This window comes from Heterocephalus glaber, unplaced genomic scaffold (assembly GCF_053883595.1).
Source record: "Heterocephalus glaber isolate CG9 unplaced genomic scaffold, H.glaber_assembly_v1.0 deba00001577, whole genome shotgun sequence".
NCBI lineage: Eukaryota > Metazoa > Chordata > Mammalia > Rodentia > Bathyergidae > Heterocephalus > Heterocephalus glaber.
The window spans coordinates 26,105,393-26,118,846 of NW_028258358.1; the positions used below are offsets into that span (position 1 = coordinate 26,105,393).

Below are 13,454 nucleotides of genomic sequence, written 5' to 3' on the forward strand. Positions count from 1 at the left end.
TAAAGATAGTAGGGAAAACTAAGTTTATACCTTTTCTCAGATTTTGTGGGATAAATCACATTTCTGTTCCAATAAAAAGTTTATAAAAATTTCAGAAAGCTTTACCCTAATATACTCTCACCAGAAAGAGAGGTATGCAAAGAAGTCACAACGTTAGTTCTTGAGTGGTATTTTCAGTGATTTTTTTCCTGTAATTTCACTTTTAGTTTCAAACAAGTTCTTTTAAAATAAAAATTCTGTGTTGGTTTTTTACGTTAAAATCAGTCATCTAGTCACTTTTTAGAGAAGATGTATTTCAAAATGATTGAGAAAATGTCAGTAAATCAACATTCTATTAGATGTAATTAAATAATTATTTTCAGAGACAGCCTAGAGAACTGGGATATTGAGTAATTACATATTGCTAAGGATGCAGCAATGCCAGTATTGTCAGGAAGCCTAAAAATGGAGTGATGAGCTTCCTAACGCATTTCATTGTGTTAGCATTAGGATCTAAGAAATACTTTTAAAATGTAATGATACAACCTCACCTATGACAGATGTGAAACAATACATAATGCAAATATCTCAACAAATTAGCAAAATAGGTGTCATCACTGTGACTTAGCTCTGCTTTGGTAAATTAATAGACTCGAGTGAAATAGAACACAAATTTTTGGCATAACTTGGAAAAGTGTAGGCAAAATTATCAATATTAGCATTCAAAATAGTTGTCTGCAATAATTTTTAGAAAAATTACTAGTAAGACTTCTGTGAGGTAATTTAACACATTATGAAATGATTTTCCTAGATACAAACAAGTTGCAAAACAAAAATTGTAAAATAGTTAACAGTGAAAAACATCTAGAAAAAAATTCAGAGACACTGAGAGTGAAAGGTAGAAATGCTTTCCAAAATTGCCTAGGAATTGAAAGATGGAGGGTCATTTTTTCCCATGCCTTTGTGAGGTTAACCACCCCAAACTGGGTAGCATATGTATATTGATACCTATAGGCTTCCTTAGCCAAGGATACAATACAGATACAACAAGGGATGTTGTGTGGTGGTTTATATTGCTGGTCAGTGCATAGAATCTGTTGCCTCAGAAGTGACAAGGTGGGATCAAGGAGATTTAAAATGGTGCACAAAAGGTGTCAAATGGAACGCAGTTCCTGCACTTATGCTTGTGTCTTGCATTAATCCCAGCTTAATCACAAAAGTGCCCATCAAAGCTGTTGCCGGGCAGAATCATGACACTGTAAAAAAGAATTAGCTGCTCCTCCAGCTTTTGTCATTGATACTCAGCCTTTCCTTCACCATCCATTCCTTCTAGATTCCTAGATCTCTGCCTTACTAGCATTTCTGTTTCAGTTACTGATAGGTGGTACTACCTGGACACTGAAACTTGAGACGGGCTCCTTGCCATATACTTTCTGGCCTTCCGCTACTCCAGTTTTTCATTAAGTGAGCATAAAAAGTATAGATGTAGCCTGGTGAGTCCCCTGAGCTCAGTAAAAACTGCCTCTTTTTATACCTGTTACTCTAGCTCATGGTTATCAGGACAAGTCGTAGTCACCATAACAGTACCACCTCCCACTCTTAATTGTTCCTTCATGAAGGAGGCCAAAATTATTAGGTGGTAATTGTAGCATCAAATTAATTTCATCAAGTTCTTTGCATACTCATAATGAAACCATTTCTTGTCCCCTACTTACAGACCAGGACCTCAGATACGGAAGACCTAAAGTTTCAGAGCTAGGGAGTACAGATTCTGCAAATAGATCGCAAGTAATGGTTTGAGAGGTCAGTCTTTCACCTCTTGATGAAATCCTTTTACTTCATGTTGTGAGGGCTTCTTAGTGAAGCAACATGTATTCTAGATACTGGGGCTATAGTATCTCTGTTAATCATGACGTGTCAACTTGATTAAAACACACCTAGCAGATTATTAAAGCACACTTCTGGGTGTGTCTAGACATGACTGGCAAGCAGGCTAGCAAATGAGGGGAAGGGACCCACTCCCATTGTGGGTATTACCAACTAATAGGCTTGTAGCCTGGATGGAATAAAAAGGAAAGAAGTAAGTTAGCATATATTTTGAAGAGGTCCATTCTGCTTGAGTGGGTGCATCTATTGCTTCCATGTCCTATGGATATACTGCAGTTTCTTCAGAATTCTAATGCGGAGTCATACCAGCAACTATCTGTTAGCTTAAAGACCTTCAGTCTTGGACTGGTGCTGTATCCTTGATCCCTTGTTTTCATGGCTTGCAGATTCTCGGACTGAGCAGTTACTGGATCCTCCAGCTCTTGAGCACACAGATGGCCATCATGGGCTTTCACTTCTGATCCTGTAAGCCTACCTTATAAAGCCCCTTGTGTTTAAAAAAAAATTATCTATCTATACATATACTATATATTTTACCAATTGCATTTCTCTAGAAAACTAATATAGTATCTTATGTTGGCCATTGATTTTAGTGCATACTTCATGGTGGCTTATCTTGACCCAGGAGGGATTGTCCCTGGCCTGATGCTTGTTTGAGCCTTAATGAGGCTATTGTATGTGGTGTTAGCATTTTTGTAATTATGATGATCCTGGATGAAGTGTATTACTTAAGACTATTGGACAGTGTGTTAGTGGCCTCAACTTTGCCATAAAATAAATCTCTTGGTTTGAGGAATATGGGGGATATTATACGTAACTGGAGATTCTGTAAGTGTTCAGATAGTGATGGTGATAGAAAAACTGAGCAAAGAAAACAAACTCACTTCTGGAAAGGGTCTATTTAAGGAAGGACAAATTGTTGTTTCCTTCTTAGTTTAAATCTTGAGTCAAGATAATTAGTCTCCCAAGTGTTTGGCTAGGCTCTCAGTGCGTGACAGGTGATTGCTACACCTGACTTAGAGAGCCTGCCTACTTCTAGACTAGTGTGGGGAGGACAAACTTCTCTGTTTAAATCATTGTTGTTATAACAGTTTAAACTTACTTGAACTAATGCAGACATTATCAGGAAATGGGGTGTTTCTGCAATACAAAATTGAAGTAGATTATTGATTGGTAATTGAAGGGTAAAGAAAGATAGGGCAGGCTGTCGAGTAATTACCAGGTAAAAGTGAGCCACTGCAAGCAAAAGGAAAGGGAATCCAGTTCTGCTGATGACTCATCCTAAAATAAACATCTGGATTGGCTGATTTGACAATATTTCAGGAACTCACAGATTGGAAAACCAACTCTGTACCTTAAAACAGGAAATACCTTTGTCCCTTAGCATTTCTCAAAAGCCTCTAGTATATGTTCTCAACTAGCAAGTAGGAATCCGCTCTACAAGGTAGTTTAAGGGCATTCCACTCCTTCCTGAACCTAATTATTCTAGGTGGGCTCAAGGTAGTCATCACTAAATTGAGAGGTGAATATTGTCTTAGTTACTTTCCCGGTGCTAACACACAATACCTGACACAACTCAAAGGAGAAGAGGTTTACTTTTTGCTCATACTTTGTAGAGGTTACAGTCCGCAGTTGGTGACTCCTGGCTCCAAGGCAGGACAGCATGGCAGAGGACAAGTGGCTCATGGCATGGCAGCAGGAAGCAGAACCGAGAGAAGAGATAGAAATACACTTTTCCAGACCATGCCCCTAGTGACCCACTGCCTCCCACCAGGCCTTCCTCTCACCACATTTAGCTATAAACTCACCAGTTGATATGTCCACTGAGGCGTATCAGGCCCCCATGATTCAAACACTTACCCAAAATCCCATTAATGAGTCTTTGGGTGACAGCTATAAATCATAACCAGAAAATAAAGTAGAATCTGAAATTGTTTTTGTTTCTGAGATAGATATGCAGTTCAGGCTACCCTTGTAACCCAAGCTGTCTTCAGGCTCCCAGTACAGTGATCCTCCTGTCTCAGCCTTCGGAGTGTTAGGATTACAGGGATTTGCCATCATGACTTAAGTCAGAAGTTTTAAGAACAGTAACATGACTTGATTTTTGAGAATGCCTTAACATGGAAGTGAATGTAAGTCTAAGAGACAACTCAAATTTGAGAGTAGATTATTTTCCAAAGAAATCCCAGTCATGGTTCCTGTCTCCAACAATTCCCAGTTGTAAACTACCAGCAGAAAAAATACTGTTGAAGCCACATAATCACCAAGAGGGTGACTCAACAGCTCATTTCAGAGGTGTGCCAATTCACTTACACTTTTCAGCTGTAAATTCTTCTTTGCCTATATGTTGGCCTTCAAATAGTTTCCACCTAACAGGAGTTGGTATGGTATTGAGCTTTATCAATAAAAGTTTCTGGAGAGTTTGCATGAGGAACGAGTATTCTTTCCTGATTTGGTGTGTTCATCTGGTAGGCCCTTGTGACGTGGATAACTTCTCCATTGCCCAGATCCTTCAGGGTACGTCTGTGAGCGGCACCCAGAGACAACAGCTTCATCACGTAGCTGCATAGTGATGTGTCTATAGCAAAATGCCACCCAATGAACAGTTACTAACACTTGAGCAGTGATGACAAACCCATGGCATGCATGCTGTAGCTGGCTGTTGTCATTGAAAGCGCTAAAAAGCTCACCATCACTGCTCTAAAGAGTGGATTTCTGGTAAATTCTGGTGGCTCAACCCTATGGTGACTAACCTTGTCATGTGTGAGAGAGAGTTCTGTGGGGCTTGTCCTGGAGGATCTATTTCAGGCCTAGAGATAGTGGCTGCTGTTTGTATCTAATATTCCTATATTCCTTTGAGTTCTCTGTAGTTCTAACTGGCAAGTCCTGCTTTTAGTAATTATTTGTAATGAGCTTTCAGTGTTCAAATCAGTGTGTGTGTGTGTGTGTGTGTGTGTGTGTTTCCTGATCGGGGCCAAATGGATATGACACCACAGTAGAAAATAGATAAAGAGAATGAATTTTCCGAATGATAAATCCAGTGACCATGGGGTGGCAGTAGTCAAAGGAATTCCTGCAGGAAATCAGAACCAGAGTTTAAGCAAGGAATTTACTAAATTTCCTGGGAAGGAAGCCTTCTGAATTTCTGCCAAACTGAAAATCATAGTGATTGCTATTTCCCATTTATTTTCATTATGGTAGTTTCCCTTATGGTGTTGTATGCTACTCCACCATTTTGCATTGAGATGTATTGGATTGCAATTAACTTGTATAATAATAATAGTTGTTGGTCCTTGAGACCTTTGTATCAAGAGGCAAAAAATACTCAGAGATCTCAGATTTTGAACTGGGAACAAGGATGATCTTTAGTTGCATTCCTTGGGGAAGACCTGTGTTTTTCATATGGGAGGATTGTTGCATTTGGATACTTGGTCTAGAGGCTAAAGGTAGGTAGTAACTTCTAATTGTTCCCCAATATATGTTCCCTATTTTCATTTCAGTAATAAAACACCTTGAATTTTTGCTGAGTGTCTGCCCAACTGGAGACTACATTTTTCCGATTTCCTTGATGGATAGTAAGGCTGAATTCTTGACAATAGGATGTGACAAGTGATACATGTTACTTCCCAGTCTTGTTTTAACACAGATGTATGCTGCTTGTGAACCAGTTTTGAACATGTAGTCAAGGAGAGACTTTGGGAGTGGTTGAAGAACCCACATAGAAAACCTGGGTTGCTGAATGTGCCCTTGTGAAGCAGAGACTCCTGGATTGCTTGCTTGCTTCTCGAATGATGTGTAAAAGAATAATAAAACTCCTCACTTTTTGTGTGTGTGTGGTTTATTTTTTTTTGAGCTAGTCTGTTCCTGGTCTTTTTGTTACATCAGCTAACCTGTTCTCTAACACTGTTGTTGTCACATTTGTTTCAAATGATACGTATTTCTTTCAAATCTGACATGAACTTTTACAGTGTTTCTTTCCCTTGAGCCTTCTTCTACCATTTTTTTTTCCAGGCAGAAGTGTTTGCAGAAATCTTTGTCTTCATCTCATTACTTTTTACTGTCACTGCCAGCAGGCAGAGCCCATAACATAAATGTAAAATTGTGTTCAGTATATGTTCCCTTGAGTTTGTAATTATAATGCATTCCAGGGTGCACCTAAATAAGAATCTGCTTTTCCAACCTAAGATTGCTTTTGGTGCCAGTCACACAGTAAAATATACACACAGGCAATAGCTGTAGTAACTAACACTAAATGAGGCTGAGCATAGTATAAAACATTATCCGTTTTCATTGCTAATGATCTGGGGAGAATTGAGATAATATGGAGGCCCTAAGGGTAGAATGGGAGAATTCTAAGATTTGGAGGTGTACAAAATACTTCACAAAATAGTATTTTTCTTCATCTTCAGAAGCAGCAAGTGATTATGATTTATATTAAATAGGATGATCAGTAGAATTTTATTGGTATTTTCTATCATTAAACCATAAATACTGAACAAAGTGTCAGATACTGGTTTCAGTTATATATTTGTGACAATGAAATATGAACTTAAAATATTAAAACGAATATGAACATGCAAATTTTTAAAACACGTGAAAGTAATCACTGTAAAAGTGACTATTGAACTATTTTATTTTCTGAATTAAAATACAATGTATGTAGGGCCAGGGATTTAGCTCAGTGGCGCCGCACCTGCCTCTCAAGCTCAAGGTTGTGAGTTTGATCCCCCAGTACCAAAAAACAAAAAAAATGCTGTATGTAACAAAATTTTACATATGAAGCCAAGGATTAAAGTAGATTATTATTGAATGTTTAAACACAAAATGTAGAGACATCTGGATCTAGAGCCTTTGTTAGAAGAAAGTAATTTGTGAAGCATTTGGTAAAAATATTCAAGTAATTAGAAATGCCTTCAAATTCTAAAACGTGAAAATACATTTTGGAAAATTAAAATTAATCAGAACTAGGAATCAAATAGAATAAAGATTTAGAAATAAAGCATTGTTTCCCAAATTTCAATCATTTTCAGTTTTTGCTATATCAACACCTAAAATAATATTTACCTAATATTCTAACTTTATGATTTTTTTAAAGCATGATTTTACTTGCCATATTTAACTATAATTTTCTTTAAATAGAGCAGACAATTTAATGCATATGCAAATAAATACATTGAAATATTCTTAGGTGTGCTATGTATATTATCTCACACCACCCACGCAGCATACTTTAATGATTGATATAGATTGCAGTACATAAAATCTTCTAATATTCAGGGCATAGGTAAATTTTTAAAAATCTGCTTGACTTAAAATCTTACTGTGTCAAGTGAATTCATGCCCTAATTGGTCCGTCAGTCAGTCATGAGTGGTCATAATGGGTGTGTCTCTTCCATCACTTCAAGATACCAAGGCTGAAACAAACCAATAAAACTTGAAACACTATAAATAGAAGTATGATGCTGGAACAGCATGCTGATATTAATAAAGTTAACCTCACTGCCTAAGTAAACTGCTCAAACTTCACATTACTACAGTAATGAGATAAAGGCAAGTAGCTGGCCTGCCAGTGAACTGTATCTAAGATTTAATATATTTGTATGCCATTAGGTTATTTTAAAAAACTTTTTCAAGACTTTGATTTATCCAAAACAGTTTAATTCCATAAACCCTGGACTTCAACAACATTCTAGATTTTTGTGATTAAGCTTGTGCTTTTTGGATGTTTGTAAATTGCTATTTGAAAATACCTCTCAAAATTCAAATTTACTTATTAGGCAGTAAATAAAACTACTAAAAAGACTTCTACAAAATGCCATTCATTTTTATTAACTATGACACAGGGAAATGATTTGTATTTGGGGAGAAAATATTGAGGATAGCATAGCATCCAGTATCCTGAATTATCATCTGCTAAGACACTTGATTATGGAGGAGCAAAACATATCACTGAGGTTCAAGCCCATGCAATTGTTGGAGTTTTGTCCAGAAATGAGGTGCGTGTTAAACTTTGGATACTACATATGCTTTTGATGTATTAAGGCTAAGTAGTGACACCTTAATACTTCATAAAACACAGTACAGTGGACTATGGGGAACAAGTCTGTGCACAGAAAACCCTTTTGATCAACCCATGCTTTTGCAGCATGCTGAAAACAGATGTGTTCACTTTTTACTGCTATGTAACATCACTAAAAACTTAGTAGCTTACAAAAATAACCACTCGTTAGCTTGCAGTTCTGCAGATCAGAAGTCCAGGACCAGTGTGCCTGGGTTGTGCTCAGGTTAACAGGAGATACTGTATTAGGCAACTAAATTCTTCCATGTCAGTGTCCTTTTCCTAACTCATTCGTGTGGCAGAATCTAGTTCTTTGTGGTTATAGGACTGAGGTCCCCCATTTCCTGGCTGTCAGCTAGACTTCTAAACTCCTCAGATTGCTCCTAGTGGACAGTACTTACTGTAAGGTCCCCTCCATCTCAGCAACTGAATAGTGTAGCAGTCAGAGTCTGTGGGCAGAGAAAATTATCTGTATTAAAGGGTTTATTTAAGTAGGGTCTTCCAGAAGAATCTCCCTATCTCAAGGTTAGCAGTTTTATATAACAATCTAACCACAGGAGTAGAATAGAATAAATTCGTAGTCCTGATTATTATGTATGCTGTATGTACCCAAGACAGGAAATATTGGAGGACATCTTAGAGTCTTGCCTAGATACTTTGTTTTCAATTTCAGCCTTTTAGATTTTTTTTGGCTTCTGTCTTCACACTCAATCATTTTTTTAAAATCTACATTTTCCCCCAAAGAAACTCACAAAAACTCAAATTGCCATTGTTTTTCTATGTATAAGGAAGTGTACGAAAAGATGTGTGTTCTTGGATTTGCAAACAAGTTTCAATAATACCAAAATAGCTTTCATGCTATTTATATTTCTCTTTGCAAATATAGCTTCAACTAAACCATTAATTTATGATGAAGCACTTTTGTGACAACATGGTTAAAATAGTGAAGACACGACTTCAATATGATTTTTTCAACAAGTTTCAAGCCTACTGTGTAAGCAAGTAGGTTTATTTCAATGCTAAGAATAATTTTTATGAATATCTTTCTACACAACAGGCACTAAGAAAATACAGAAGTGAAAATTATTTTGTTAAATTCTTTTATTGGTACATTTTAGGTATACAACACAATTACATTTCTCATTGGGAATTGTACCTTTACATAATGCATCTTGGTTCTTATTTGAGAAGTGGTGAAAATTAGTTATTGGTGATTTGACTGAGTCTATGCCTCACCTCCTCTTCGTGTATTAGTTGGCTTCTTTTAGTAACGAATTTTGAGCCGAAACATTTGATTTATCAAAGTATAGAAAAAAATACCAAGGAAACAAGGAACTTGATGGAGCTTAGTAAAAACACAAGATGCGCAACTATGTATCAAATTGACCACTTTCAAGTCAAGATAAAGACCAATGAGTAAGAAGAAAATTTTCTGTGGCAAAGTGCAGTATAGTGGAAAGAATAATAAAGAGTCCGACCCTGGACAAGCTGTTTAAACAACTTGTATGAGTCTCAGTTATTTCACTTTAAAAGGAGAGTGATTCCCTACTTCACTCAGTTGGGAGAATTGAATGATTCATCAAATGTATAGCCAGTAAAAAGTGTTCAATAAATACTTTCCTTCTCTGAATAATTTACTAAATTATCAAATTAATTTTAAATGGGAGAAATTACTTTTTAGAAGTTAGAGGATGCTCCATAAACTTACTTAATTTGTAAAGTTTGTAGATTCAACTACAGATACACAAAGCCAACAACAGGGATAGAATAACAGTAACCTAAGTAATAATAAAGTACCTTTAAGATTTTTAAAGAGAGGACATTCAATAGTGAAATTACAAGAGAGAAAAATTGAGTTAAGTCAAATAAGATATGTCAACCCAATGATTAGCAACAGAAGGTGGGCACCATCTCCCTACACTGGAGGAACAAAGAGAGAAGGAAATGTCCCTGAAACCCAGGTGACAAGAGTCAAGGAAATACAGCCACTGCTCAGAGATGCTACCAATGGCAGAGGGAGAAATATCCTGGTTTCTTCCTTACAATAAAACAGATGAAAAAGGCACCATTCTATGTGGTTGGTGAGACTGTAAACTAGTACAACCACTATGGAAATCAGTGTGAAGATTCCTGAAAAAACTAAAACTAGAAAGTCCATTTTACCAAGGTATTCCTCTTCTGGGTATCTTCCCAAAAGAGTTAAAAGATATCAAACTACGGTGGTATACACATACTCATATTTATACCACCACAACTCATAATCCATCAGAAGAATAGATAAGAAAAATGTGGTATCTATGCACTGTGGAGCACTACCAAAAAGGTTAAATTTAACTTGTAGGAAAATTGGTATACCTTGAAACCATAATATTAAGTAAAATGAAGCAGACACACAAGCTTAAATATCACATAACTTCTCTTATATGAAAAACCTAAAGTACAAGTAATTTAAAGAACAAAAGAAAATATAGACAATAGGAAACCAGGAAGTAGATCTTTTGTAAATGGGAAGGGGACCTAGAGATGGAGAGAAAAGGCAATGAAGGGAGAAGGGGAATAAAAATAAGATGTATACATGCACCTACTCCTATTAATGGAATCATCGTATACTAAAAACCAGGAAATTAAACAGGATAATGCAAATGACACAGGAGTCTAGGAGTTCACTAAGTTTGAAAGGAGCAAAAAGGCAATGAATATATTTGAAGGCAGACAGGCGATGGACCAGCATTCTAATTGGTGGAACCAAGAAAAAAGTAATTTACCAGCAACTCAAATTTTAGGTCATCTCTAATGATTAATTCCCTTAATTGCATTTAGTAATTTCTCAGAGTTTTAGAACCAAGGCCCACTAAAAGAGAACTGTCAAGGATGAGGACTTATTCTCTAAGCTCCTCTCAGGCAACAGCAAAGGAGAAGTAAAATTGTATGCAAGATTGCAGCCTGAGGACTAGAAATGCAGGCCATGCTGTTCCTGGCAGCAGAATGTGGTTTAATATGTGCAATCACTATTCATTGCCTCACTTTAACCTTTTCCAAATGTGGGATAAGTCCGTCTTTCTTCACTATTGCTACTTGGTAGTTTGGAATGTAGAAGGGTGTGTTTTCCAAAGATGATCACAATAATATATATGTCATGTTTCATGACCTTGTTGTGTTGCATAGTTGACGTTTATCCATCAATGGTGCAAGAATTGTAGGAGTTGAGTCTATGTAGATGTAGAAGTCTGTGTTTTTTCTCTGAATCTGGCAGGGCTACGATTTTTGAAAGAATGGCAGAAGATTATCTGGAACAGAGATTTATCTTTCCTTGATCCAGAAAACTGAAAGAGCAAAATCATCTGTTAATGAATCTCCAGAGAGAGACTGGGTGAGGGTAGAGAGTAGAAAGACATGCACCCCCAACCCCATTTCCCCACAACATTTCTCTCTCAATAAAACAATGTTTGATCCTAAATTAAGCATAAATATTCATGCTGGATATTTCAGAGTTTAAAGTTGAAACTATGCTTATCATTAACAGTAATTGAAGTTTTGTTTTGTTGTTTTCTGTGAGTGAGCACAAACATCATGGGCCTGTCCTAATCTTCTCTGGAATAAAGAAGAAAACCTAAACAGAGTGAATTTGAAAACTCTGATAAAAACTACTACCATTGCTATAATTTTCACTTTGATCACAGTCTTTGTGTGATACTTGTCAGCACATTGGTTCACATCTATGAGATAAAAGGAGATATTTTTTGTAGGTAGACAATGGATAGATCTCCACTTTTCCTACTTGATTAACAGAACTCTGTTTCTATGTGGGAAGTGAGATAAGGATCGTGCCACCCACATTTAGGTATAAATGTGGACAGCTACCTTCCCAGTCTGAGCAGAATGATCAGAAGTTGACAAAAGAGCCCTTGGGGCTCTACTGTAGGGGAAGAACTGCATCTTTTGGTTGGGGTTACTAAGCTGGAACTGTCTATCTTTTCCACAGTGTGGAGGACATAGGAAGTTTACATGCAGATTAATACTGAATACAAACAGAACAAGAGAGAACCTCACCCTGGACAAAAATGAGGAGCTAACCGTACTGATATTAATTTTATCCTACTGTAATGGGAAGAGAAAAAATAACAATAACTAAAATTAACTTTCAAATTATTCAAATATTTTGTTATATTTGACTGAATTCAGCATGATTGAATTCAACTGAACTATTTTAATAACATTTGATTTAGTAAGAATAGAATGATAATAATAGATAATAGATAATAGATAATAGAATGAAAACAGTCTAGAGATGGGTACTTGGAAAGACAATATAACAATTTTTCTTCCATACTCTATCAGAAATTTCCTATATTCATATAAATACAAGAGGATGTTCTATTTGTTGGAGATTTAAGGGAAATCTCTTTCTGAGATAACAAAATGGTGAATTTGTACTCTTGTCTTTTACTTATATAAGTATTAAATTGTCAAACTCCTGTAACAAATATTATTCTTGAATATGACCCATGCTTCTGATTTGTGAAAAGTATATATCTTTACTATTGACTTTACAATATTGACTCCAGAAAAGTAAATACCTTATTGTCTCCTTAATGATTAAATTAATATTACTTGATACTTATATACTAACACATAATATCTTAGAAAATTGGTAGTTGTTTTTTTTTTTTTGTACCAGGGATCAAACTTGGGACCTTGCACTTGTGAGGCAGGCGGAAGAACCACTGAGCTAAATCCCCAGTCCCTTGGTAGTTTTTTTAACAGTGTCAGCTTTCACTACATGAAGAATTTTGGCAACAAATAGTGACAGCAAGCTTCTGAAGACCACATTCATTCTTCTAATATCAATAATGGTATCTCCTAAAAATCACCTCCTGTAATTTTTTATTAACTTCTATATTCTCAAATTTAGATTAGCTCATTACAAGAAATAGCTGCTTGAAAACTTGATTTAGCATATATATATTGGACATTGTTAGTACTAAACATTTTGTTACTACAATGTCCTTCTTGCAACTTAATGTATTACTTGATACAAGTACTGAGAAAAGAATACTAAAGAAAAAAAAAAGAAAACAAGAGGTAAAGGAAATGGAAGAAAGAAAGAAAAAATGAAAGGAAAGAAAAAAGGAAGAAAAGTAAAAAATAAAACTGTACTTTGAGGAAATAGACTTCCTCCTTTCTGAAAAAGAAATGATGCCTATTTACATGTTAATCTTTCCATAGGTTTGTGAATTCTTCAGACAAGAAGTATGTTCTTCTCTTTTTTTAAAACATATTTTTCTGGTGTTGTGCATAGAATCTTGTACATGGTATATGTTCAGAAATATTGGATAAAGAACTAATCACATTCCCCTCACCACAGCAAACAGTTTAACACTTTGGGACACTGATTTTCTACTTCAGTATTTTCAACCTACTTAATATGGTGGAAATCGCACAGGTTGTGCACAAATTGGTAGATTACCTGGGTTGATATCACTCAGTATTATTGTTGTTATCATTTGATGTTCTATTCATGCCATTTCAG

The 13,454-nt window shown here is 36.0% G+C and overlaps 1 protein-coding gene across 9 annotated transcripts in view; it reads left to right on the forward strand.

Moving 5' to 3' along the window:
• Window positions 1-13,454, forward strand: part of Gpc5 (glypican 5) — a 1,453,028-nt gene that overhangs the window by 14,156 nt on the left and 1,425,418 nt on the right. The window lies entirely within an intron of this gene.